Source organism: Stegodyphus dumicola, chromosome 12, assembly GCF_044657685.1.
Source record: "Stegodyphus dumicola isolate Sdum_Otavi_A_Nest chromosome 12, ASM4465768v1".
Taxonomy (NCBI): Eukaryota; Metazoa; Arthropoda; class Arachnida; order Araneae; family Eresidae; genus Stegodyphus; species Stegodyphus dumicola.
The window spans coordinates 115,676,797-115,700,677 of NC_140779.1; the positions used below are offsets into that span (position 1 = coordinate 115,676,797).

The 23,881-nt window shown below is 33.5% G+C and overlaps 1 protein-coding gene across 10 annotated transcripts in view; it reads right to left on the minus strand.

Annotated features, from left to right (window-relative positions):
* The window catches only part of LOC118181291 (FMRFamide receptor-like), a 647,035-nt gene that overhangs the window by 227,559 nt on the left and 395,595 nt on the right, over nt 1-23,881 (minus strand). For all 10 annotated transcript variants that reach the window (XM_085806839.1, XM_085806834.1, XM_085806838.1 and 7 more), the window contains one exon: nt 20,460-20,516. The gene's annotated coding sequence lies outside the window, so the exon portion shown is untranslated. The remainder of the gene's footprint in view (nt 1-20,459; nt 20,517-23,881) is intronic.

The window sequence follows — 23,881 nt, forward strand, 5'->3', positions numbered from 1 at the left end:
TAATAATGTAAAAGTTAATAAAGCAATAAGCCTAATAAGCCATTTTCTCAAAACATTTGTTCATATATTTAGACTAATCATTGTCTTTAAGTTATTCATATGCAACCATTCGCATTATGATAACGCTGTGTATTATAGAGCAAAATGCAAAGGAATCGCTAAGAAAGCAATTCTTAAGTTTTTCATTAAAAGCGGTAATTCAAGACGAAACTGGAGAGGTGGCAACCGTGGTTTAGTGTCCAGTAAATATTCAGGAATATATTTTTGCGGCTCGCAGTGGCATTAGTAGATGACGGAATGGGAGGAAGTGGTGCGATGCGCACTACTTTTGCCTTGAGAGTTCATATCAATGATGAATAAGAATTCATATCAATGAGGAATTCTGAATTGAACCAATCATATCAGTGATGAATTCTGATTCATTGAATTCATCATTGAATTTTTATTAATGATGAAAGATGAATTTATTTCAAAGATGGATTCTCTTCCGTCTTGAGAATTCATTTCAAAGATGAATGCAGCAGAAGGCAATAAATTCTTGGACTTCATTTTGAATGGAGACAACGTTTGGATTTTTCATGCATGCATGAATCCAAGGAACCATAGATTCAATAATGCCTTACGCATTCCTAAAAATAACTAGAATTAAAAACTTCAGTTTCAGTTCTTCAAGTCATGCCTTCGGTTTTTGCTCATTGAGTTCTTGTTTCTTTCGAAGAATTCTGATTCATTAAATTCATCATTAAATTTTGATCAATGATAGACGATTATTTCATATCAAAGAGGAATTCTTTTCTGTCTTGAGAATTCATAATGATGAATACAGCAGAAGGCAATAAATTCTTGCACTTCATTGTGAATGGAGACAAAGTTTGGATTTTTCATACACGCAGGAATTCAAGGAACAATAAATTCAATAACGCCTTATGTATTCCTTAAAATACCTCGAATTAAAACTTCACTTTCAGTTAATAAAGTAATGGCTTCAACCTCTAGTCTAAGGATTCAAAGTTTCATATGAGGAAGGGGGTCAAGCAATCAGCTTTTTATTTAGCTGTAAAGTATTTATTTTTAGTTTATGAATTTAAAAAACTACTTTTATTAATATTTTGGTATTAATCAATATTTTCTATACCTTTTATTTTATTTATAAAACACGTTAAAAATAATCTAAATCTAAATAAATGTATCTATATATTTTTCGAGTTTTGCAAAGGGGGACGGAATGATCTTTTAGCAATGGTCAAAGGGGTGCATGGAGCGAAAAAATCGAGAAACACTGCCTCGCAAAAATTTCAATAGTATCTTTAAAATAAAAGAAGTGAAACTTTGAAAAGGACAAATCACTTGTTTAATATTAATATGAAATTTTTATATTTTATTCATACACAGTTACATTTGTACATTAAATCAATTTAAACAGTTGCATTTTGCTGCAAAAGTTATAAATCTAAAATTCAAGTAAGCTGAAATATTATTTGTTAGTTTATCCCTTTTAGCACCCTCATAGCTGCATCAATGTTAATTTCTATAAGTTTCAGATTTTTTCAATTTCTTCCTTAAAAAGCCCCTTGATCCAATGTTTAATTCACATATTTTTGTATTGAAATATTAGTAAGGTCGTTTAGATTTTAATTTCTAAAGGTGTGATTTCTTTGCATAGTACAGGTGGGATATTTTAACAGAATTGTATCCCAAACTGAATAAAATGTCGGCATAATATAGATAGCATAATATTGTTACTGATTTTGTTACCTATGTCAATAATTATGATGAAATTATATGTGAAATTGTAGTATTTTTTTTTCTATAATGTAACAGGAAAATCTAAAAAGGGAAGCTTTGATGGAAATGTAAGAATACAGGGTAAGTCTATTTAACATTGAGTAAATCGCTATCTGGCTAAATTCGCGAAATATAGCGAAGCTGGCTACGATTTTTGGTGACTAATCTTTGCAGCCACAGTTGGTGAGAAATCGCCAAAAGTCGCCAAGAGTGGCCACCATTTGGCGACATTTTAGTCCGGCCTAACTTTATAATATTTTAGTCCGGTCTGTAACTGTAATTAATATTGTGACTGAATAAATGTAATTAATGTAGTTTTGTAACTATAAGCGTATCCGATTCTTATATGCCTTCCAGTTATTTCAAGATGTAGAAGGTACTAGATATTTTTCGGCGGCCGAACTATATAATACCGGAGAGAATATGAGTTTCTGAGGTGTTAGTTGAGCCGAATTCGGAGCGTTAAGATATCCGTGACATCTAGATGAGCTTGGCATTGCTTTGTGTTTATCGTTCTTAGTAGTTTGAAGTGTAACTACTAATTGTACTCTGTGATACTGTAAATATCAGTACGAATGTTTTTGTGGAAGGTTCCAGAACTATAAAGTTTTTCTTTGGGTAAAATTAAATTTTTTCAATCTACAGTCGGTTCTCTGTGCATTCAGAGCCACGCAATAATGTATAAATAGGCAGTATGTTTACTATGAATAGAATCAGAGCAGATATAGTCTGGGAAATGAAATATTTTTTGCCTTTGCACTATTATTTGTACGGAAAATGTTTTTCAGACGTCTTCCTTTTTAAAATTCATCACTGATATGCGATCAGAATGAAAACGAAGTATATTTTTCAACGATCTAAAACTCCTTATATCGTTTAATAAAGATGGAGAATTGCAACACCTTCAAAAAAGATGGTTTCTTATTCCTTGTGAATATTACACTCGTCCTCTTCAAGGATCATTTTTCATTTACGCTGAGTCATAGAATTCCGTTTTGATACATATAAAATGCGTTTTAAACTGTGAAAATCATCAAGGAAAAGCATTTGGAGAGAATAAGAATACTTTTTCAAAGCAATAAAGAAATATAAGTTATATATGGTAGTGAAGAAAAACGTAATAAAGAAAAAAAATAGAACTTATTTACGTGGAAATGGCATCCATTTCCATCGAGATTGATTTTCATTTTAGCTCCGTTAAGTGATCGTTTTTGCAATAACGCTTGCAACAAAAAAATTTCAATTTCGACTGAAACTTTCAAAGCACTTAAGTTTCAAACATGTACATACAACAGAACTCCTTTATCCGAACCAAGAGAGGGAGGGAAGCGAAGCCATTTCAGAAGAGAATTTTCCAAATAACCCGTGAGAATTATTTTCAGCAATTACAGGTATTAATGAAAAAGCAAATATACAAGTATTAAATGAAAAAGCAAAATTATGCACCAAAATAAATTTACATATATTTGGTTCTATATTGGCCCAAATGTAAGAAAACCGTCATAATTAATGATAATGCGTAATTTTAAAGGCGTTTTACGTAAAAAAATTGCCTACTGCAGACTAACAGGAGCTTGATATTGACATTATTACATATAAAATTATACTCAAATTGTCTACTGAGCTTTGAAAGAAAATAAATGCGTTTTCTTTTAAACCAAACGGAATAAGCGATAAAAGTTCGAGGAAAAGCCGTAAAATTTCTGTTAACTATAAGATTCTAAGGTACTTACGTCCAAGCATCTTAGTAGCAATAGCCAAAGCTTCAGATACATCAAACTCTGGCAATCATGCGCTTAACAATTATTCAAGCAACCATGCGCATGACAAATATTCTGTTTCCAAAGTCGCCATTTTCGTATGCGCTCTTTTTGCTGCATTCCTTCCAAAGGCTTTTAAAGAAAAATTACGATTATTTTTGGTCTTACGACTCGATTTAAAAATTTGTGTTTGTAAGAGGAAGAATAAGAGGTAAACGTTCAGCAGAAATGCATTATTTAGTAGCAAAATCGAGACAGAAACTATGCTTCCAATTCTTCCTTAAAGCGACCTCTACAAAATTTCCATCTCAACAGAAACAAAAGCCCATTTGTAATTAGGTTTACTGATGGTCTTTTGGAATAAATATATAACTGAAATTTAGAATATGTATAAATGTATGTAATACATATTTTTTTACAATTAAAGTAATTATTTGTTTTCTTCCGCAAAATTCGTTAAATTGCGCCAAGGTGGTGCAATAATAATGCAAGTATCGCTTCGGATGTTAGAATGCATTGGCATAATGTCCATAGATATATAAATGTATAGAGGATATACAATATGCATCAATGTCGTTTCTACATGCCATTTCTCTAGAAAAGAACACTAACGGAAAAAAATCTAATTATGCGACGTAATCCAAATAGAAATCAAATGCCATTCCTTGAATTGGTGAATGCAGATCTGTGATTGTCCTGCTCCTCTAAAACGGTAGGCACATCGTCCATTTAGGCACCTCGGAATGTGTAAGAAATGACATCATTCATTGCGGAGTTGCGGAGGTTCATATAATTTATCTAACAGTTATTTATAATTTGCTTTCCTTTAATTCCCATTTTCACACACGCTTTATCGCCAGAATGTTAATAAGGTAATGCGCATGTATTCAAATGAGGTAGGAAGAAGTAGTATTTAAGGGAAAGTTTTGGAAGGTGATGTTGGAGGGTGTTATGCCTGCTTGAAGCTATGCTTGCTTATCACTCCAACTTTAATTTATCAGAGCCTTCCTTCTCATTAAATTAGAGAGCCATTAGGCTAAACGTACTACATGTAATTTTAAGTTCATAATTACCTGTCTGAGTAAATCCAGGAGTGTTAGCTTTCGTGTATGCCCAAGTGAGGCTATCTGTAAACATTTATTGAGTGAAATAAGGGTCTTTTACACCCTTCATTGGACTTGTTTTACATAAGACTTGAGGCTGATTCTTCACACAGTCTTCTGGGTTTCGTTAGTTTATGTTACAGAAGAAACGAGACATTATAAAGTGTAAGAGAAGATGCAGTGCAAATGGCATTAAAATACAATTTGAACATTCGGTTTGATATCACATTTGGAGCAAACGGCACCCACAGCAAAAAAACCTTCGGTTTTCAGAAACAAAACCTGTCGTGTCAGTGCCATACTATTTGCCACATTTCTAATTTCTCACTCTCGGAAAAGTCATTTGATATTCTCTTTAATTAAGATGTATGTTTTCGGGGTTTCGCATATATATTATGTAAATTATGCAAATATCAACCATTCTGCTTTAGAAAATTTTCCGCCAGTGGTCGAGTATTTAAGACCTTCAAACACTGGGAGCTATATCCGAAATGAACGGGCTGGCTGCATGGTTGGGTTTCGTTGATTTGCTTAAGCCGCCGAGACGGTATAGTGGTTAAAGGAGCCTACTGCGGTACCAGGTTTGAATCCTGGCATGGATGCTTATATAGTGTCTTTGCGGCATGGGAGCACTCTAAATATATTTCGAGCCGAAAGTCCTTTTGAGAGGTTGATGTTAGGAGAAGAAGGGGTGAGAGATCCTCGAACCCTATCTCTGGCGTGCTCTTCATCAAAATGGGTGGGGGGACTGAGCGAAGTTGTACTGTCACCTGTCTGGCGCTCAAGGCTCTTGCCAACGACCTTCCTTCTCTCCATCCCACGATGAATTTATTGTAATATTATTTTCATTATTTTCAGAAAAGTGAGATAAGTCACAACAACAAGGTTTACTCATATGCAAGCATAGATACCAGCTCGTTTTGCCGTAGAAATCCCTCCAAGAAGGTATCCCTTTCCATATAACGTTCTTTGCCATATTTAAATAACTTTATTCTACATAAAAGTTCTTCCACGTAACGCCTTCCTTTTAGACAGAGAGTTCTTGGTGCTTTGCTATATTGAAATGAAGAGGCAAACAGATATAATAAAATGTAAATTCATTGAAGAACTAAATTTCAAATCCAAACGTTATGAAAAGGAACGACAAATGGAAGCCGCATGTGCATCGTTTAAGCCTGGAACTGACAAAGGTTTAATTTTGAAATAGTTATCGCTAACTGAATAGAAATAAAGTGAACCGATTGTCAGATTCCCCGTCGACTAGAAAATTAATTCTGTGGTGTCTAAAATTTTCAGAAAAATGCGTACATCTGAATAACCACGCGTAAGTTTAAATCTCAATGGCAAACGTTACGAAATTGATATTAGAGTTTCGGAATCAGGCTTGATGAATCACAATATCATCACTTTGCCGTCAATACCTTGAGGTTAAACGTTTTCAGTTTACTGTAAGCAAAAACTGAAAAGTAGCAACGGAATATAAGCTTAAATTTAAATTTGCAGTTTAGTCGAATTTTCCTATTACTAAATCGAATTACTTACTAAATGCAAATTTTCTACAGTTGACGGATTATGGGACAGAATCTGTAAAAATAAAATATGTGATGCTCACGCCACATGACTTCAATTTTTTTTCTGCACTTTATTTAGACTTATTTCTTCAGATATATATTTCTCATTCAGTTCGTTCAGTCCTCACTTCGCGGCAAGGTAAAAACACATAAAAATTTAAAAAAATCTCATTAAAAATTGTAAAATACAGAAAAATATGAAACACCAAATACGGTTAAGATAGTTTAAAAAAAGCTTTAAGATCGAAATTAGAAATTGTACGCAAAATCAAGCAGTTCGGCCAGCAGGTGAATTTTCGGTGCATACAAATGAAAGTTTACCTTTGTTCCAACTGGGGGAAAAGATACCGAAGTTGAAGTACCAACTGACCTAATTCACTATTCAACTAACCGCATCAAATGTAAACAAATGGTGGCCTCGTTAAACCTAGCGCCACTTTTAAATTGTTCATGATTCTACAACTATTTCACGCAGATTAGCTTAAGGCATAAAAACCTTAACCGGAATAAAGGAACAATACAATTCAATCACTTTTAAAGCAAAAAATGCCCGATTTACAAGCATTTTTTTTACTTTTAGTGGCAGATTACAAAGACAATTGTAGACGGAATAAGCATAGATGAAAGAGAACAGAAAAACTAAAAGAAAACCCACAGTATAATCTATAAATCTATTAACTTACCACCATATTAGAATTAAAAAACTGAACTCATCGGTAATAGATTAGGTATATATATATATGCATGTTTAGTGTGGCCGATTGGAACGAAAAAGAAAGGCGCACAACTACATCATATATCAATTGCACATACAAAATTTCAACGTTCTACGGCTACTCGTTTTTTGAGTTATGTGAGATACTTACGTATCCCACTTGAATCCATTTTAAATACATTTTGCATTCCTTTTTGAAAAAGAGTGTCTTTTATTCTCTCCGTACGAACGTACTTCGAGCAAAAACATTGCTGAAATGAATTCGAGAGCGGCCAAAGTGGATATTTTCGTTGAATTCGCGATTACAAGGAAATAAAAATAACTATGAAAAAATTTGAATTAAGTTGATTATTTATGCTAAATTATTTATTTATTAGTGGATTCACAGTTAAGTTTCATTGGGAGAATTTCACAATTTCGAGTAATTTTAATAATTATGAAAATTAAAAAAAAAAAAAAAAAAAAAAAAAAAAAAAAAAGAGTGTAAAGTTTGAGCTGAATTTTACAATTATGTCAAAGTAAAGTTAATAAAAATAAGCCAATCTCCGTAAAAGCTACTTGCCTGTCTTTTTCATCTCAGTGTATATCTTCAGTATCTCTCAGTGTAGAGTATCTTCAAAATGGCTAGCTTTAAATCCCGAAGCAAGGAATGAGGATTAAGTATTCACTCCGCTTTTCCACTTGGATATATGAGTTTTGAAACTGACTCAGAAAACTAAGTAGAATGCATTCGCTTTCTTAATACAAGATGGCATTTCAGAATTTCAAAGGAATTTCTGGAGGCATTTCATTTCCTCATAGCATCAATGTATGAAAAAGATGCGAAGCCACTAATGAATGACTACTCTAAGCGACAGTTTAAGTGCAGAGGGGATCTGAGGAGCTTATGGTGTGGCATTTAAAATATTAACTTTCAGAACAAATTCTTTTCAATTCTTAATTCATCACTTAGATGTCAGCGTTATTCAAACTTCTTTACGTTTACAGCTTTGTTGGAATATAACAAGGAAGTTTATAACATTTAAAGGGGAAACTGGCTTTTTAAAATTTATTAGTTACTCTCCGTTAGGAACTCTATTTGTGTAATGTATGTATTGAATGTAAAGATATTTCTGATTTAAATATACTCTCTTTAACTTATAGCAGCATATTAACTCTTAACAGCCCAGTTCATCAAACTCACAAGTCATGGATTGTTTGATGCATAGTATAGGGAACCCTTGCCGATCGTGGGGATTATGTCATTAGCACATTGCGCATGCGGCAAAGTTACATTGCGCACACGGCGTTCAACAAATTTAAACTTCAATGGAAAAACGTGTTAACGATACAAACTTACTTATTATACAATTAAAAGGAGATATTGAAACAAATATTACTTAAAAAGATTTCTGCTACTTCTTGATAAGTAGACGCAATACTTTCTATACTTCGTACAAGGAAAGTACTTTCTGTACTACTGTACTTCGTACTCAAACAAATGCAGAGAGCAAGATAGGTGTATCCCTCCAGGTGTATAAATATCTCATTACATAACATGTGAAATTGGAGCTCTAGGAAAGCATCCCGTACCAGTTAAAAAAGGGTTCGTATTTATTAAGTTCTCCATCCCGTAAACCAAGAATAAACAAAACAATGCTAAATGCTAAAGAACTACGAGATTTATACGCTTTGTTTGATTTTTTATACTTTATTTTCGTCTAAACAAAATACATTGAGATCCAGATGATTTTAATCCCTTATGCAGTTATTTAAAAACCACGATTATCAATGACAGTCAACGCCTCGAAGAAGTGTTATTTTTTAAATTTAACGATGAAATCTTGTATATTAGAAATAGAAGCCGAGAGATGAGGAATCACGATATTTGCAACCGGGGCCTGAAATTCTTATAATAAAACTGCTGTATTGTTTACGTCATTCTTTTAAACAGACAAAATTAAATCTTACAAATTTAATAATGAAACGAGGTATATGTGTAGGGTTTTCTTGGTTCATTTAAAAGGATACCGAATACTACTATTATAGGTTCTTTAGCTGTGCAAAACGTTCTTTAGATTTAAAGGCGTGCAAAACAAAACATGAGAAAACTTATTCTGCTGCTTATGTCTTTACAAATTTGAGAATCGATACGTTTTGTTTCAAATTTAATCATGTCACTTTCTGTAGCATGAAAAAAGAAAATATTAAAATGTTTCTTTCAACACAAGCTACAATTTATAGCACACAGCTAGGTAGCTATTTTTATGTAAATGCAGCTTATAAGATTAACATAATAAGCTTGTTAGATCTTTACATTTGTCTTCTGATTGGATAATCTCATTCTGCATCATGGCAAGTCGAAGTATGCGTGAAGAATATAGAACGTACAGGAATATTTTTTATCATATTTTTATCCTTCGTAATCAAATGAAAGGTTTTTCTAGTTACTTGTTAAGAGTAGTAAGTATGTCTAAACATATCAACATTATCAGCTACAAAATAATAAGTAGAGTTAAAAAGAAATAATAAAGATAGAAGAAAAACGCTTTTAAAATTCGTTGAGCGATAAAAACACGGAAGACATGCACGAACTAAAACTTAAATGACGAGATATATGTTCAAACAGATAACTACACTAAGGTAACGTAAAACCTAAAGCTACTGGGGAAAAATAAATAACAGATTAAAATATATCATGTGGACATCCCACGACTTCACTATACGGCCTATTAAATTATAGGCATTTTTGTTGCACTTCATTTGAACTTATTTCTACGATTAAGTTTAACTTAATTAACCGATTCCTCAACACAAGTCGAAAATGATATAAAAAATTCCAAATTTTGAAAAGATATCCCAGCCACTTTTTTGCCGTACTGGAGTCAAACTTTTTATAATTTTATTTTATTTTGTCAAAACATGGAAACTTTCGTCTTTTAAAACACTTGGGTAACTGGAAGTATATGCCTACTACCAACGACTTAGAAAATAAAGCCCGGGTAAGGACTTTAAGCCAGGTAAGGGGGACGGGTATAAATATACTTTTGGTGTTACCAACTGCAATAAAAAGAAAAGGTGCACAACTAGATGTTATAGCAATTTCGTACGTAAAATTTCAAGGCCCTATGGCTAATCGTTTTTGAGTTATGAGAGATATATATGCTTAAGTACAGGCGTCAAGAAAAAAAAATCTATTTTGGAAGAAAGAGTTCTGTATTCTATCCGTCGCACATACCACACAAAAAGTCAGATCACGAAAAAAAAATGCCAAAATTGATTCCAGAACGATCAAAATGGATACTGTGAGTCTCTACACTACAACAAAACATACACGTATATATATTTAAGGTTCAACGAAAAATATCCCGTTTAACTTAAATTGAAAATATACTAATTAAAAGACTAATGGAATGGTGTTGTTTGCTCAATAAAGTATCTCTGAATTGAAGCAATTATATTAGTGGAAACTGATCTAACGTTGTATTACGAACAACGTAGGAAACTACAACACTCTTAAATGATTAAATTGTTTATCACTTTTATTTTCTATTTGTTACTTTAACTTTTTTTAGGAAAGTATGTAATGTTTAGAGTGACGATGTTTCATCACCAAATACTCTAGTAAATTACATTACTTTGGGAAAATAAGTTGTGTTTTCATTTCTGTTTTCGATTGAATTTTATTTAAAACAGATCCACTGGTTCTTTCATTCTTCTTTGATGCTGCTACATTTTTACGAATAATGACGTCATAGAGGAAAGACCTAGGTAATTATTTAAAATCATAATTCAAATTATATATTTTCAGTGAATATTTACTACCTAGAGTGAGGAACAAAATTTATGCTAAAACGGGATGTAATAACTACAGTCATAAAACGCCATATTAGTTCTTTTATTACTTAATAGTAAGTGCAACGATACGGGTGGAAGCACTTAACAATATTTAATGCTGTCCCTTTAAAGCAGCTACCGACTGAATATAAATTACGTTGAACGAAAAACTGAGAAACTTAGGAATCCCTTATGTTCAATTTTATTTAGGCTCTCGAATATCTCCAGTTAACCCAAAACTGCTATTAACCCGACTGCGGTTTAAATGCAAGAATGAGGAAGCAATGCTGTGATTAACATAGAAACACTGTCAACAGTTTGCTTATATTTTCAAGCAGTTTAAACGTAAATTTATTTACGTTTATTTATTTTACAAAACATTAAATTTGTTTGCTTACATGAATTAAACCAGTCTTCAAAACAAGGTCTCGCTTCGAAACAAAAGGAAGAATGTTTTAGTTTATATTGCTGCGTATGTAAGGATTTGTAATAGATTGAATGCACACAGGTCCGGATAATAAATTGATAATATTTATTTTAGCAAAAGAAGCATTTCAGAGTTCTGGAGTTTTCCACCAGAAATATGCGTACAGATTTTTCACAGTATCATAGGGTATAGTCAGTATATAAAATCATAGGATATAGTCAGCATATAAAATCATAGGATATAGTCAGTATATAAAATCATAGGATATAGTCAGTAATTCAGTACATTTCCAAATACTAATAACGTTAAACACAAGACAAAGCAAAGCGCATCTTATGAGAAAGCCCGAGATATCTCAGTATTCCAAATTCATACTAAACTAACAACTCGCAACCAACAACAACTGAGAGCAGATGCTTTCTCCTGCCTTATATAGTTTTCACCCAGCGGCCGATATATTTCTAGTTCATTCTCCTTCTTGAAATTACTAGAAGTATGACGGTTGATTACGGGTACAGCTAATATAGTGATCAATTAAATTTATTTAATTACAATACTTATTAAGATGATATAGAGAACCGCACCAAAATTTTGCCAAATGTTAGCAAAATTTCGCGACTTCTCGCTAATTTTGACTACAAAAATTAGTCGCCAAAACCATTGCCAGCTTTCCTATATCTCGCCAAGTTACCGAGATACTCACTTACTCCATATTGAATAGACCTGTACCTGTATTCTTACTTTTCCGGCATAGCTTTTATCTCTAGATTTCTCTAGATTTTACACACAAAATATTAACAATTTCACATATAATTAATTGCATTAAAATCATCTATTTATGTACAAAATTCGTAACAATATTACAGATGTACTCGTAGAGCAAGTGATCTTCAAACTTGGTCGACTCGTGGAAGCCTTAGAACTGTAAGATTTTTTTCAGGGAACTCTTCCACCATTAGGAAAATAGATCATTTAAAAATACTGAAATGTTTTAGATTTTAACGCCCGCTCAGCATGGCTTGAAGGTTTTTTTACACTGTCGCTGAGTCTACCAATCTACTCTTACACTCACTCCTACTAACCCAATTTTTCTCTTTTTAGCTAAGATAATTATACTTAGTAATAAAGTAAAATTTTCTTAACATTTAGGATGTATACGATTTAACAGCAAAATTACAAAATTTTTAACAGCAGTATAATAGTATACGTGTAGAATTCCTGATGTAGTGTTAAGTCTTGGCACACACTTTTCTGCTTTTAATTTTCAGTTCTTTCTTCAGTTCATCATATCAGTGTTCAGTTTCCTTACGAATAAGTTGGATTTAGGAAAATTATTGTCTCTTTATTATTTACATTTTGTATGTTTATTATGTTTATTTAATATCACGTTCTTCGAGCTTACGCCATATAAAATTCGATTAAACATCACAATCACAAAATATTTTAAAACAACATATCTTTAGAATTTTCCGATAGACAGTATCGCGCGCTGGAGATAAAAATGTTTCATTCCGTACAGTGTTGGTTTTGTTTGCTCGAAAATCGTTGAGTTTGTGAATCAAAAACTCGCGTAAGTCAGCAGACTTACTTCCTTTTGGAAGCATAAAATGTAGACCCTACTGAAGACGAGATAGAGAATTCTCGCTATCGCTTGAAAAATGGATGACTGCCGACGTAGTTTATAATAACTTTGTTACTTTAACTAAACTAAACAGAACATGCGCAAACTCGGTGATTACAACTAACGGCCACTTGTGGCTAAGTAACTTAACGCAAAATAGTATGTACAGTCAGAATGAATTAAATTTTAGCTATACGACTGGCTCCTACTTCAATCTAAATCCGCTTTATCGGTTGCACACAGCACAGCCGAGTTTAAAATATCAATATACTCAATAATAATAAGTGACTAGCGCAAATATTCAACTACAGAGCTGTTTGTAAATACGCGGCATATATAACTCGTTCTCGGCGAAACCCGCTCTGCTCTAACTAACTCTTCTACTGCGAACTCTTCAATTCTGCTAAATAAATACTATTCCTGAACTCATTGAGATTTGTGCATATACGTCATTCAAATTTGTATTCAGGCAGGAAATTGAAATCAGAAGGGAAAGAAAAGTGTCTTAAAATATAAAATAATTGTTTAGTGCAAAATAAGGTCTTTACAGATCTACAGCAGATAGAATATAATAAATATACAGAAAATACTATTTTTGTTAGTGAATTGGATGGATTAGCTATCCAAGAAATAGACTTTAATAGTGAAACGTTATGTTAGTTAATAAAATGAAAATAAAACTATTCAAATGAAATTCTCATTAATGAGGTAAATTAGAAAAACGTATAAACTCATATACTGAGAGCAGATTAGTCAAATATATTACTTGATATTTTACATGACTGCAAATTTTCAAATATATTTTTTTTCCTCAGTGCAAGATGCCTTTCATGTGCAGAGGTTTTGCTTTCAAATCTTGCATTCATCACTCACATAATAAAGTAAGCCCTATGGCAAGAAAATTAAGGTGCATGAAATATTGCTTCGAAAAGTGGTCTAATTTATATGTATTGAGAAGAACGCCTTGATAGGCGTACATGAAAATATTGTTCAATTTTACATTACAGAATGGAAAGCACATGTAGATACCATGAATCAAAACCGAAAGCAAATTACCAACGCTCAACATACTTAAATAATTCTAGTGAAATTTAAATATTAGAAAGAAATACTTCTAAATGACAGTACTTGCATGCTTATAAAAATATGTCATAAATTTTACGAATTTACGTTTGTTATATCTTCAATCTAGAACTACAAAGCTTCCTCAAATGGCTAATTTGGAGAAAGGAAGGAAATGTTAAAAGGAAGCTAATCACATACTTTCCACAACATCCACTTGTGTTGTTGCCTCTCATACCAACATCTGCAATGTGTACAATCGCCACTTGTTCCCTTCCCACGCAGTCTATCTTCATCAACTGTCTTTCCTTTGAAGCCCATAGGCCCATGACTAGCCGATTCATGAAGAGCTAAAGTCTACTAACTTCGTTTCTGGTTTTCTTCCCATGACTTGAAGTTGTAAATAGAATTCTTTTCATTCTTTGTGTCTAATATATATGCGAATCATGCATTTTTAAAATGCTTTTTCATGGAAGTCAGTGACATAGCGACAAATGTCAATTTGCCGTAACAAAATTCCAGTATTCATTTCTGTCAGATACTTTATATCTTCATCAAATTGTATGATTTTGATTTTATTACTTTCCTATGCATTACCAGATTTTAGCATCGATATTTTACGATTAGTAACGGAACAAACACAGCTGTGGTCTTTTAACTAGCGTTAAATACGTAAGGGTTAGTTGAAAGATATAAGGTTTTGGGACTGTTTGGGATATCTATTCAATCCAAAAGTATCAACTAAATGCTACTACTATGTATCTACCATAAGGTAAATTCGGTTTTAATTCTAGTGCAAACATGAATGCTGCCGCCCAACCGGTATAGCGGTTAGCGTCGCTGGCTGCGGTGCCGACAAGTTCAAATCCCAGAGAAGGCATGGATATTTACAAATATATAGCGTCAGTGCGGCATGGGGCACTCTAAATATGCGGCGAGCCGAAAGTCTTCTACAGAGGTTGGTGGTAGAGGAAGAAGGGTGGGAGACCCTCGAACCCGTCCCCTGGGAGTGCTCTTCATCAAAATTGGGGGCGGAACTGAGCTAAATCTCACTGTCACCTGTAAGGTGCTCAAGGCTGTTGCCAACGAGAGGCGTAAAATTGCGCTCCTTGCCGCGAGGAATTTTGTGCACTCATGCTGACTATAGGCCATAAAGTGAGCATTAGCAGCTACAATAATATGAATACTTCGCTCAGTACTCTTTTAACGTTCTTATTCGCGAGGAAGAGAGTAAAAAATATCACATTTTATAATTGCAAAGCCATTCTTTTCGGAAACAGCTGTTCCTAATTATAGTATTTCATTCGTTAATAGTGCGCATCGTTTCTTACTGTTTTATAAATAAACCAAATGTGCCTCATTTTGAGATATTTCCTATCTTTAAGGATCTAAAAGACGGGGAATACTTTTCTGGTTTCTTTTCGAGAGGTAAATTTTGATGTCATTTACCTCTCGGAAAGAAACCAGAATGTGGTTATATCTGAATATGACAGATTTAATGACATGTTTGTAAAGGTGCTCTTGATTATGATTATGAGCGCTTCATCATTTAAAATTCCACCATCAAATGGATGACATTATGTTTGATGTTTTAAATGGAAAACTTTTTATTTTCTCATTGCATATAAATAACATGTGCATTTTCGTTATTAGAAGAAACCGAACTGGCTCTCATTGTTATTTAAAATTCACTAATGAGCATTGGAACACATGATTTGATGACAATAAATTTAATTGTATGCATTTATTTTGAAAAATATTTTCTGTCGTAATAGAATGCATCTCATGAAGATATCATTATATGCTCTGCCTTGAATGAAGATATCATTATATGCTCTGCCTTGAATGAAGATATCCTTATATGCTCTGCCTTGACAAATACATATATATATGTACTATATATACTGAAAGTTTTTAGATTTTAAATTACTTTATTAACTACCATGTTCTTTGCACTTAAACCATAAAATTCAATTCAAGAGCAATATCGCAAAATAGTCTTAAATTGCGTATATCTTTAGAATTTCCGATACAGAGGCTCTCGCGTTGGAGATGATAATATTTTTTTGTACAACGTTGTCATTGCTCACTTTGAAATCTTTGAGTTTGTTAATCAAAAATTCGTTAAAGCTTAACAAATATGAAATCGATAATAAAACAAATTCCAAATTTCAAATTTGGTCTTCCGCATGCCCATATTCGTAGGAGGATTACGTCATTCAAAATTCGATGGCTCTATGTACCGTTGTTTTATCACAATGCGAGAAATATACATACATTTATGCATCTTTTTCATTATTTAATTTCTTCAAATATAATGCAGGACTCTAACATTTGGTGACAACAGTTTGAAAAGTGAAACGGACATTTATATTGATTCAACGCGAAATCGCCGTTCGAGACTAATAGCCTATTTGGACTAACTCCTCATTTGGGCTAAAAGAGGCCTACGAAACTAACCAGATCTAGAAATCTTTGCTCAAAATCTTAAAAATTTGAATCAATTCTTTTATGTATTTGTGTGTTTTTGTGGCTTTCAGGGTAAACCTCTCCTGAATTAACGTGTGTATGTGCATTCTTACGGTGATCGGAATATTCCCCGCTTGAAGCACTTAATTCGGCTTCTTTTTTAGATCAGACTAGTAAGTTTAATTTAATTAAAATTTAAAAATTTTGCTGAATAATACGAGAAGTATATTCTTATATGTCTGTTTATGCCTTTGTCTTGACTAGTAAACAATTACGCATCTAATTGTGCGATGGGGGATTTATATGCCAACGCGAAGGCAGATGTTAAACATTTTATTTTCAATGTAGGTTCCCAAGCTTTCAGTGGAAGGAAAGTCAGTGGAAGAATACAAAAGTCATAACTTCACGGACCAGCGTCAAGAGATTTTAGCGATCTACACTGTATATGTCATCAAAGCCTGTAGATTTCAGGTATCCTGACAGACCAATGATCCTGTTGCTCATATGATACCGTTTCAACTACAACGAATCAGGAAATGTATAAGGCAACAGAAAGTTAATACGGGCTGATTAATTCAGTTTGCATATTGTTTCTAAATAACAACTTATAAGAATGTTCTTAAGCTCTCGACTTAAGATGTACTTTCCGTTAGCAGGATCCTCATATGATGAGAACACAATAACTGTGTTTACAATAATTATTTCTGCGCCTTAAATATTGTTATCTTTATTAAAAGAGCTTCTGAAAGATTCATAATAAATGTGGATTAGTTCTATACGCAGTAACTAATACGTAACCTAAACAAATCGCAACTAATCAGTTACCAATCCTTATGTGAAGTCGCTTAATTACCCATAGCGCAGCTTCACCCCCGCTTTAACGTCATGGAGGTAGGAACCTACTTCCTACCTCCATGTTTAACGTAGAGGCCACGAAGGCCGGTCGTTGATTTATTGCACGCTTTCGTGTTTTAACAAAGGCTTGCTTGTGGCGACATCTATAGTTCGAGTCATAAGTGTGAGTAGAAAGCTACCTGTTGTCTTAGAACAGAACTTGAGTCCGTTTCAAGGGAGTGAAATGTTTTACTTCACAAATGACTTCTTCGGTGGCGAAATCAAGTAATTTACCTCTTTCGAATGAATTTGCAAGCGTTGGCTGGCTCCGCGGACCGCATACCTATCTTTTGACTTAAAATTATGTTATAAGATACAAAATTTAATATATCATAAATATTCCTTTTAACCTTATTATTATTGAAACAAACATTAATGTATCTTAAAGACAATTTTCTTCAAGCTCAATATGCATAAAACATATTAGTTCCAGATAAAAATGTTACTTTTGTTATTTATCTGAGAGAAAAGAACTGCTGAATTTCGTTTGTATTCATAGTCAGATTTTTCATAAAGAATGAAATAATGACGCGTAAGATATTAATAAAAATCCAGTGTCTGGTTCTGAAATTTCTCTAAAAATAAATTAACTGTAATTTTCAGCTGTTTCTGATTATTATAACTTTTGGTAAAATTGAACAGATTTTTACAACTGAAGAGATTGTAAGCTTTTCTAATTTACTATAATTCAAGGAATCGAATACTACACAATCAGAAATCTAGCAGAATATTTTTGGCGATAATTTCGATCAAAAATCATTGACTAAAGCTACATATAATTATGACTACCAGTAAATTACATATTTCACGCTAAACATGAAGCAAACATATAGGCCATCCAATCTATCTGCCATATCTGCTTTTGTAAGAATATTATTTCGCAAATGAAATCAAAATTCCGTTATAATCTGTGTTACAGTACAAAGAAAATGATACACATCCAATCAAAGCGGTACTATACCTCTCATTTATTAAGTTTGCACTAAAATCCTAATTTAAGCTGCGCAGTTGTATTGTCCAGCGTGAAGAATAGATTCCGAATTAAATTATCTATTTACTTAATAGAGATTCATCAGCCGACCAGTTTAGCGTAAGTTCGGTATGTATCTATGTGACCTGCTTTAGCAAGCTAAAGTTTAGTTAATATCTAAAACTTCTGAAAAGACTAGAGAAAGATTTCGTGCAGATGTATTCAGAACTTTCTCCGAATCTTTAGAGTATACTTCCTGTTTCGAAGTACCGAAGCAATTTTTAAAGAGTAAATGACAAACTGCACGCAAGGCTGATTAGAAATGCAAAAGAAGGAAAGAAAAGCTGAATAGAACAGTAACCGGAAAATAATTCCTTTTACTGCGAACATTCTATTTCAGTTGCTTTGAAATTACTTTCAAAGTATCTCGAATTTAAGTAAGTTAACGTTAAATTAACCACATATAATATGCCTTTAGTTTAAAAAAGCTCAGGAAGAATATAAAAATTTCTCTCTAATAAACAACAGAAAAATTCTCTGAGGTATTGTTTTTCGAATGCCCCATAAATGCTCCCATTGCAGGTAAAATGAATTAAACTTTTAGGCAAATTTACAAATAAATCTGCAGAGTTCTTATCAGTTCGTGTCCCAGTTCAAATACCTTATTATTTACGTTTGACTAAACTTTCTTGGTTTACCTCTTCTCAGATACCAGCTTTATTTTCCGCATCCTCTAAATGCTTCACACTGACTTTCAGTTTTGATATACGTCATTTACTAATCCCACACTGATATCCGACTATTTTCTCCTTCCTTCCAGCATGCCTTCGTGGTTAACGGTAGTTCACTCGGCGCGTGTTCAAAAGGTTCAGATTTGAGCCTCGGCGAGAGCATTTCTCATTTTTTATGTACTCCTGCTTCAAAATATATATCTTAATGGCTTTACAATGGCACCCGAACTAAAAGGTGATGGACAATAATTCGTCCTACCACAATTTCGCAATTGGGAGTCGTAATCCCCAGTCGCCCTTTAAAAGGAAAATTTTTTTCCCTCCTTCATGAAAGTCTTCGTAGTGTAACTGTAGTACAATCGGCGCGTATTTGAGAGGTCTAGGTTCGAGCCTCCGAGAAGGCATTTCTCATTTTACATGTACTCCAGCTTCAAAATTTCCTTTAATGTCTCTAAAAGTGACGGTTGTTATATAACTGTAATGACAGTTCTTACATTCGACATCCACTAAGTGCCTCATAGTGGTTAGAGCTGTTTACGTCCGGTATCCGGAGAGTTCCTCATACGGACTAGCACCGTTTAAATCCGGCATCCATTAAATCCTTCCCACTGGCTAATGTCTGTTATATCCAGCTCCCAGTAAATGCCCGCCGCATCGCATTAGTTAACGATTGTAGTAGTAACGATACTTGCGTATAACTAGCGCGCAAAAGGGGTTCTTGGTATAAACAACGTATATTTTTTAAAGGAGGATATTTGTGAAGAATCATCAGTTATGTGAGTATTTAGCAATGACATTGCATACGATAACTTTTACCTATCGCGGATAACTTTTACCCATTTGGGCAATCTAATACACTGCAAAAACATCGCTGTAAAGCCTACATTGCCATCAGGAATGACTACTCGCCTTATTAACCAATTTTACTATTATTAATATTAAAATATTTAAAAATTTTTACTTCTAAAGCACTACGAGCTTTTTATTTATATTAAATAGCATAAAAGTTTTTAAAATTGCATTTTGGGTTTTAATGTACTTAAAAATCTCTTAAATATTCTAACTAGATCTTAAAAGGTTTGGTTTCGTTTGTTTGATTATGGCAAAACACTTGAGGGCTAAAGAAATGGATGCCTTCGTGGAGGTCGTTTTAATAGAACTTGCTTGTATACTCGTGACACATGGGGGAAAACTACGAAAACGTCCATGCAGTCAGCCCGTTCGCGCGATTTGAACCCCGCGAACAAACTACCAGTGTTCAGCAATTTCATCGCTCGGCCACTGGTGGGCCCTAAATGTTAAAAAGTATATTTCTTCTTTAAAAGTCCAGTTAAGCTTCCAGCTTTTATACAGCTTAAGCGTAAAATGAGAAAGATAAATCGATTAAAAGTGCAACTTAACACTTCGTTATACACAGGAATTTAATATTCCACTTGATGTCTGAGAAGCGCTTAATACTTTCATGACGCTTAATACTTTCAAAATTTTCATTCTTTCATAATTTTCAGCTATATAGTTAAAAAATAGCAGCTTACCTGTACGAGAAACTATGTTGAATGATAGATCAGACCATAGTCCATATACAGCAGTTACTGAAATACAAAGAAAATAAATGTAAATATGCTTCTTTTAATATTATGCAAAGAACAATACAAAAAGCAATACACAAAAAAACAGCATTTGATTTCCTTTACTGTTCCTTAAGGATGTTTATCACCAAACATCTAACTACAGTTTTCAATATTAGCATATTTTTCAGAAAAACGAAAAAGTAGCCAGAAAATTCATACTGTAAGATTGCAGAATAAATTTAGTGGCATCGTACATGAAAATGCCAATTCATCAGAAATTTACTTATTAAGAATCAATAAAAATTAATCTTTAAACATAAATGACCTTCAAATTAAAACGCTTTCTAATAAAGTCAACAAAAGAGAACGAAAATTAATTTTACACTAAAATGACTTATCTCTGTCTCCGAAAATTAAATTTTCTTAAATGTTTGTATTTGAGATATGGATAAAATTTCAAAACGAAAGCACGCGAAGTGGGTTCACCGATTTTTTCCAAACTACGGAACATTTGAGAGAATTTTAATGTAAGTATACAGGGTGGTTCAAAACTATACGTCAAAAATATAAAGGCTGGTAGAGGGGGACTAAATAAGCAGATTTCGTATAGGAAAGTGTGTGCGGTAATGCCGCTTTGATCCGGTAGAGAACGCTGATAAGTACGGCGTATAAGCGCTGTACTAGCTGGATTCTTCATTTTCCGCACGATCTCGAGCAGCAGGCATCTGTTATAATAGATGGTGGTTGCGGTGAGGATTAGCAAAGGTAAATAAATGAATTGCTTACTTAGTAAATCGCGTTGTGTAGCAATAACCCATAAATACTTACTCACGTGCAGATCAAGAAGTGTGATCTAGAAGGAAATATGAAATCAAAGTACTTTCTCCAAAGTATGACAACTGTATGTTACCAAATCAATTATATCTTATTCTTCATCTTTGAAATTGAAATAAGCATTAATATAAATAAAATTATCAACCAGACAGATGAATAAATTTGAACATCAAGCACGAGTGATGCGCATCAATACCAGAATAACGTTGCACTGAGAGTAAAGTTAATCTTTCTCCATCGTCTCCAAACAAAGTCTTGGTGTAAAAGGGACAATCGAATTTTGACGGCAGTCATTAAGCGTATTCGATTAATACTAGTATTTCTGCTTTTTCTTTTTTAAATCAGGAAGTTTCAGATCTCACAAACACGTGCGCGCGAAGAGTTCTCGAAAAGAGGAAGAAGCTGAACAAAAATTATTTTCTGCAACAATGTACAGGAAACAGGAGTAATTATTTTCTTGAATCTTCAAATCTTCATGTAAAAATCTCACTAAAAAGGATTTTCAGCATCGAAGGAAGCAGAAAAAAAAAAAAAAAAAAAAAAAAAAAAGGCACATTGCATTGGCTAGGGAGAGGACAGACCGAAGCCCGTCCTACACCCTCGAACGCCAGCAGCAGAAGAAGCGAGAAACCGGTTGTTGCAATCTCTTTCGTTGTTGTTCTTGAGCGGTTGCGGATAGCACACCTGACGCTGAATAATGTGGAGGCTTGCCTACACAGCATCGTTACACCAATACGGAGCTTCCGACATGTATTTCATGTAGGGGGCTGCACAAGAAAATGAATTAACTGCTCAAAGAATGAACAAGTAGCTATTTTACAGGGAAGTCTCATCTAAACCAGCTGTTCACAGACGAATGTGGTTCCAGTACGATGGAGCCCAGATCACTTCAGCGGGAACGTCAGGTATCACCTGGACGCTGTCTACGGCCATCATTGGATACGACGTGGAGGGTCAGTTCCCTGGCCACCGCGTTCTCTTGATTTAACCTGCTTGGATTTCTTCTATTTTGGGTCATATTAAAGGACTCATGTACGGGAATCCCGTCACATCTGCAAAAGATCTTGTTTCTCGCTTGTGTGTTGCTGCTGGACAGGTGCTCGACATGCTTAACGTCTTTCTAAAGTACGCCGATCCATGCACCGCCACTGTGAATCTTGTATCGCTGTTGGTGGCCGGTCTTTCAAGCACCTATTGTAAACTGATAATAATTTTTTACCTTTACTTGTCTTTTCAGTTTCCTGTGATTCATACTGCTTTACTTATTAGCGCTTTGATGCGTCATTACCATAAATGCGTCCTATACGAAATCTGCTTTTTCAGGTCCCCTTTACCTGCCTTTACATTTTTGACATATAGTTTTGAACCAGCCTGTATATGTGTAGCGCAAACTCGTACTTTTAAATAAACAAGAAAATTAAGGCTGCCAAAGTAAGTAGCATTTATGTAATTTAAGCACATTTTCTAGCTGAAAATCCCGGTGGGCTTTCGTAAAGTATTAATGAGCGCTTGTAGCGGTTCTCAGTTCACAGCTCGGACACGAACAATTCGTCAGCAAATACATACATAACTTTGTATTCTGTGTTAAAATCCATGAAACAATGTATTGATAATGTTTTTGCAATTATGCATTGTAACAGATATCAGCTTTCTATAAATTTGGGCAACATGCCTTTCTCATAACATTTCTTTCTGATGAAGATTTAATTGGTTTTTTAGTTTATTGAAGTTTTAAATTTAGTAAATTTCTGTCATTATGAACTCAGAAATAGGTTGATATATTTAATTCTTTCGATACAACGACCCCATAAAGTGAGAAAATATTTCTTTAATTTTTAATTTTTTTGCTACCACTTTTGCATTTTTGCACTTACGGAATTTCAAAATTCAAAACGTTATCTTATTTTTTCTACAAAGGTTTATTGCTTTTGCAGAGTAATTCATTTATTGCCTTCATTTTATTTCAAATTAAATATATGTTGAACTTAGTTTAAATTAAATATATATTGATTGATTTAGTTTATTAATACTGCCATCAATTATTGCAGTTTACATCGCATAATTGAATTTCGGTTTAGAATCCTTTCTTTAGTTTATTATATTATTTATTATATACATACATACATATTTATATATATTGATTGGCAAGAAAGTAATTTCGCCTTCCACAAATAGATAGAGTTATGTTACATAAATACATTTTCTGTATTTTCCCTTTATAACTGTTAGTTTGTGGCCAGTTGTAACATGGGATGTAAAAGTAAACATTTTCGATACACTTTTTTTATTTTCATAAAGGCATGTAAATGGCTGAGGCTCATAAAGACATGCTTGAAGCTTATGCTGTTGATTACTTAACAGAACGTATGTGCAGGAATTGTTTTAAAACTTTCTGAAGTTTTTTCCCTTGAAGATCACTAACGTTCTGGCCAAACGTCTGAAGCTGATGATGACAGAAAGCTACCTGGTTGATCCTGCCAGTAGTCATATGCTTATCTCAAAGATTAAGCCATGCATGGTATAGGAACATGCCGTATTAATGCGAAACCGCG